At 46.1% G+C, this 6000-nt stretch overlaps 1 protein-coding gene across 3 annotated transcripts in view; it reads right to left on the reverse strand.

Annotated features, from left to right (window-relative positions):
* tll1 (tolloid like 1) overlaps positions 1-5073 on the reverse strand; it is a 372266-nt gene extending 367193 nt beyond the window's left edge. Inside the window, exon 1 of one of the 3 annotated variants that reach the window (XM_033019027.1) lies at positions 4764-5073. The gene's annotated coding sequence lies outside the window, so the exon portion shown is untranslated. Of the gene's footprint in view, positions 1-4517 lie in introns of all 3 variants that reach the window. The other 2 variants (XM_033019018.1, XM_033019035.1) reach the window with 2 other exon arrangements.
* Between the last annotated feature and the right edge of the window lie 927 nt (positions 5074-6000).

A 6000-nucleotide genomic window follows, 5' to 3' on the forward strand; every position in this document is an offset into this window, starting at 1 on the left:
CCCGCCATCCCAGGGATCAATCCCGTGAACCTATGCTGTACTGCCTCAATCACAAGGATGTCCTTCTTCAAATTAGGAGACCAAAACTGTACACAATACTTCAGATGTGGTCTCACCAGAGCCCTATACAACTGCAGAAGAACCTCTTTACTCCTGTAAAGATATTCTTCTGCTTAACAAACTTAAAGTTTGTTCTAAATTCCCTATTTTTGCGATGATCCCATATTGATGGCATCTGCTTGTGCACTCCCCCACTGACCTGGTTGAAGTGTTTAATATGGTAGACGGGAAAAACAAATTCTTCCTGTTAAAGAATCTAGAACAAAGGTGCATAATCTTAAAAATAGAAGCATTCCTCTGTATCCATCTTATCTGAACCTATCATAATTTTAAAAACCTCCAGTAAATCATCCCTTGTCCTTTATTCTCAGCTGGTTTAAGCCTTTCCTGATAGGTTTACTTTTGCATTGTTGGGTAGCATCTCTGGAGAGAAGGAATGGGTGACTTTTTGGGTTGAGACCCATCTCCAATTCCGCAATCTTTGAAAAGGGTAGGTAGTCAAATTCATTTTTCACAGGGTGGAACTTCTCAAAGGTATGGATTTAAAACAAGAGAGGGAAGTTTAAAGGGACTTTTGTCCAGCAATTGATTTTTACACAGAGAGTGAAACACGGTGCCAGGGAAGGTGGTAGAAGCAGATAGTGAAAGGCTTGGATAGAGTGGATGTGGAGAGGATGTTTCCACTAGCTGGAGAGTCTACGACTAGAGGTCATAGTCTCAGAATTAAAGGATGTTCCTTCAGGAAGGAGAATATCAGGAATTTCTGTAGTCAGAGGGTGGTGAATCTCCTTTGGAATTCATTGCCACCGAAGGCTGTGGAAGCCATCAGTGGATATTTTTAAGGCAGAGATAAATTCATTCTTGATTAGTGTGGATGTCAAGGGTTATGGGGAGAAGGCGGGAGAATGGGATTAAGAGGGAGAGATAGATCAGCCATGATTGAATAGTGGAGAAGACTTGATATGCCGAATGGCCTAATTCTGCTCCTATCATTTATGGCCTTATGATATGATAGTGACTTTTAAGAGGTAATGTATTTAGATGAACAGATGAGGGATGGAGGATATAGACCATGTGCTGACAAAGTGGACAATACAAAATTGCCATTGTGGTTGGCACACACACTGTTCCTATTTTTTATCTACCTTCCGACCGATGTTCGACTATTGGGCAACTTATAAAAACCTTTCATACCTGAAGATAAATTACACTTAGGACATAACCATCATCTTTTTTTTTCAGTTACTTCAAAAAAAATAAACTAACAATATTTCCCCTTTGAAATCTTTCACTATGCTTTTCATTTCTAGATTCTGTTTTCCACATTTTACAGACACTCCACTTCCTTTCCGATATTATGTGGACTAGTCTATAGTTCCTGGGTCCACGTATCTCTTCCAAAGGTTCAAGTCCGTTTGTTCTCAGTCCATTCACTGCCTTTGTCTCTCTTTCCAATAAATTATCTAATATGTGTAGTCATGCCTCCGTTATCTCAACCCTGGATTATTTTTAAATTGATTGGATGCAATCCATCCGCAACAGAGAAGATCAAAGCGGACGTTGCAATTAACCGCAGAATCGCTGGGTTTGTAGAGGGGAGGGGTATTTCGTGGTTCTGGTTGAAAATGCGAGATTGGGAATGCCAGGGGTGAAGAATTTCAGAGATAGACACAAAATGCTGGAGTAACTCAGCGGGACAGGCAGCATCTCTGGAGAGAAGGAATGGGGAGAAAAGGGTTGAGTAATAATATCCCAACAGTCAAATTACTCCACCAATGTTAATTCTCTGGAAACAACGTCAGCTGACGGGGAACCACATCGCTGTCCCAGTGTGGTTAAACACTATATATCATTGCCTTTCAACAGAAGCAGTTAAAAAAAGCGTTTAAAATTCGTGCCAGTACCACAAAAAATCTCAAGACTCGACATAGGAGGAACGTGAGAACATCAAGAGCAAACGAGAGGCTCATTCCAGAGTCCGGGTCAATATATAAATAGAAGATAGACACAAAATGCTGGAGTAGCTCAGCGGGTCAGGCAGCATCTCTGGAGAGAAGGAATGGGTGGCGTTTCGGGTCGAGACCCTTCATATATAAATAACTGCGCGCTAAAATCGCAGTTACAGGCAGGCAGGTCGTTTAATACTGTAGATAGATACAAAATGCTGGAGTAACTCAGCGGGACAGACAGCATGTATGGAGAGAAGGAATGGGTGGCGTTTCGGGTCGAGCCCCTTCTTCGCCCATTCCTTCTCTCCAGAGATGCTGCCTCACCCGCTGAGATACTCCCGCGTTTTGTGTCTATCTTCGGTGAAAACCAGCATCTGCAGTTCCTTCTCACTAAGTCTGTGCTGCTTTTACGGCCACGGTGATTCCGGGACGCGGGTAGTTGACAATGTTCACGTTACCCTTGAACGGGGTATAGATTATAAAACATAAACACAGAACACGGCTCACTGACGAAAGAAGTCAGAATCTTTTTTTCTCCACCCAGGGTGGAAATGTGAAGGCCCAGAGAGCACAGCTTTCAGGTAAAATGGGCAAAATATAATGGAGCTGAGCGGGGCAAGTCTTCTTTCTACAATGAAGTTGGTGGGTGCCTGGAACACACTGCCAGAGTTGGCGGTGGAAAGAGATGCCACAGACGCGCTTAAGAGGTTTATAGACGGGCAAATGGACATGGAGGGAGGGGTATGGATCCCGCAAAGGCGGATGAGATTGGTTCAATTTGCCATCATGTTCGGCACGGGTATTGTGGGCCGAAGGGCCTGTGCTGTCCTGTTTTACGTGCGATGCCACCACGTATGAAAGTGAAGATATTGGGGGAAAGGAAATAACTGATAATGACACTGGGATTTGATAATATCACTAGTAAGGGCTACGTAAGTGTCAGCGCGGTGGAGGAGAGTTAACTGAAAACTTTCCAGTTGCTTTACAGTAAGAGCAAAGATCCTATAAGATCTTTGGTAAGAGTGGAAGGATGCGAGCGAGCGAGGCTGGCGGTCCATGTGTCCTCACGCCTGCAACAGCCAGCATTATCAGTTCACACGACAGAGCCGCTCGTTAAACTAGAGTAAGAGACGGTAAAAAAAGTCACCTCGACGGTACACCGATTGTTCTTCGAAGTGGTAAATACAGCGTCCAAGCGCGGCTCCGGCCCGACTGAACAAGCAGTGCAAAAACAGCTTGCATCAAGCGGCGTTCACTAAATATAGGAGTAGAATTAGGCCACTCGGCCCATCGAGTCTACTCCACCATTCAATCGTGTCTGATCTCCGCCTCCTACTATTTTCCAGCCATCTCTCCATAACCCTTGACGCCCGTTCTAACCAATAATTTGTCTATCTCTGCTTTAAAAATATCCACTGACTTGGCCTCTACAGCCCTCTGTGGCAATGAGTTCCACCCTCACACTGTAACTGCCCCCAGTAGCTAATTGTTTTTCAAGTCTAAGAAACACAGACACGGTGGTAATAACAAAATCCCAGTTAGCTCCGTTGCAGCTGGCCTGTAAATCAAGTTCGTCTGTGTCCTAATCGCTTCTCCTGCGGGAGAGGGAGGTCACCAGCAATAAGCTGTTCAAGTAGCAAATGCGAACTGCAGTAAATAATGATTAAATCCTCGACCGTCTCTGCTACGCTTATCATTGACTCAGTGTCTCGACTATAAAATTATATACTAACCCAAAAATAACAGACAGCGTCTTATGCGTGTCAAAAAAAAAAACTTCGGATATCGACCAGGATTAACATGCAAGAAGCTGAAATCTAATTATCGCGCCGGCTTTATATTACTGATCTGGGCGCTGTGTTTGGTTGTAACCGGGAATGGCACCCAGGTAAAACCGCCTGCTTATCCAGAGAACGGTGCAACTAGCGTGTCCCCACTGAATCCGAGAAGTTTGTTGAACCATGAAGTGTTTATAATGATCACAGAATATTAGTGGGGGGGGGGGGGGTTTAAGTGTTCTTTAAAAAAAAAAAGTCAGCAGAGATAGATTTTTGTTAAAACAGGGTTTTTTTAAAAATAAAGCGATATGTCATGGTCTCTCTGGGGGGAAAGAAAGTGCAGTCTGAAGGCGTCTTTTAGTGTCATCCTTACAATATTTACATCTCGGGCATTCCTCCGACGTTCAGAACTGTAACACGCAGAGCGACCCGAATAGAAACAGCCTGCAAGGCACCACCCGGTGTCCCAACCCGCAGGTAGGTAGCAACAGACCGAAAGGTCAGCTTCCAGTCCCGCACGAAAAAACAAAAATACTCATTCCCACCAGTGTTATGTGTTAATAAAGTCCAGGTTGAACGACCGCTCCAGCTTTCGACTGGCATTCAGAATCGGCGATGGAAAACGTCTACACTCTTACACTAATCATCCCGCTTTAAGGTTAAACGCCTGCTGTTTGTGGACCTGGAGACATAAACAAGACGAGTGTGCACCCCCCGACCAAACACATACCTTCGACACAGAGGGGAAACGGCCAGCGGGGTCGAGGAGGCGAGCAGAGCTGCTATGTAAAGAGTAAAGCACGGTGCCGGTGAGATTACAGCGTCCACAATCAGATTACTTTGCTATTAAGCAAGGTACGTGTTGACGTCACTCCATCAATCCTCAAAATTACCCTGCAAACTGGCGATTAAATACCCTCAAAATAGTCTGCCCCGCATCGTCTGCCCGCACGCCGGTTGCAACTTTCCAACGCACTTCACTCACTCTGCCTCGCCGCGGGCATCCGCCAGTGCCATTGATTTCTTCCACTTGTAATTTCAGCAAGGCACTGCGGTTGCTAATCCCAGAGTGTTTCCAGGCATCGGTGCCTGGCTCCTTCCTGTTGTTGCCAGATTGATTTTCTGACATTCGACGACCCCTAGTGAGCGCAAAAGGTTGACAGCAATCTCCCCGAAGACAGATCCATCCCCACTGTCAGGGATTTCACCGAGGAGGCAGCCCTGACACAGAACCCCGCTCTTCGGTTCTGCACACTTCTTATCATTAAGTGGACGGACACGCAGTAAGTTAAAACGCTACAAAAGCACACAGCTCGTTGGCTTTCCACTGAAGATATGCCAAAGCCGATAGCAAACAAAAACAGATGAAATATTGAATTCCTGAGGATGGACGTTATAAACCGGTATAGAGGCTAATTGCAACTCAAGGGAGTGCAATTCACGTGTAGGGAGGAACTCGCGGTGGAGCAGACCACTCCTTTAATCCAGAGATACTGCCTGTACCGTTCAGTTACTCCAGTATTTTGTGTCCATCTTCTTGCTGTTGAGGGAGTGCAAGTTAATCCCCGGGATGGCGGGACTGACATATGATGAAAGAACGGAAGGTACACAAAAATGCTGGAGAAACTCAGCGGGTACAGCAGCATCTATGGAGCAAAGGAAATAGGCAACGTTTCCGGCCGAAACCCTTCTTCAGACCAAAGATGCTCCTCTAGTATCTTTGCTTCAGACTGATGGGGGGTGGGGGTGGGGAGAAGAAAGGAAAAAGGAGGAGGAGGAGGAGCCCGAGGGCTGAGGAAGGGGAGGAGACAGCAAGGGCTAACAAAATTGGGAGAATTCATTGTTCATGCCCCCAGGATGCAGACTCCCCAAGCGGAATATGAGGTGCTGTTCCTCCAATTTCTGGTGTTGCTCGCTCTGGCCATGGAGGAGACCCAGGACAGAGAGGTTGAATACGGAATGGGAGGGGGAGTTGAAGTGCTGAGCCACCGGGAGGTCAGGTTGATTATTGCGGACCGAGCGGAGGTGTTCGGCGAAACGATCGGCAAGCCTCTGCTTGGTCTCACCGATGTAGATCAGCTGACATATAGAGCAGCGATTGCAATAGATGAGGTTGGAGGAGATGCAGATGAACCTCTGTCGCACCTGGAATGACCGCTTGGGTCCTTGAATGGAGTCAAGGGGGGAGGTAAAGGGACGTGATGAAAGAATGG

This window comes from Amblyraja radiata, chromosome 1, assembly GCF_010909765.2.
Source record: "Amblyraja radiata isolate CabotCenter1 chromosome 1, sAmbRad1.1.pri, whole genome shotgun sequence".
Taxonomy (NCBI): Eukaryota; Metazoa; Chordata; class Chondrichthyes; order Rajiformes; family Rajidae; genus Amblyraja; species Amblyraja radiata.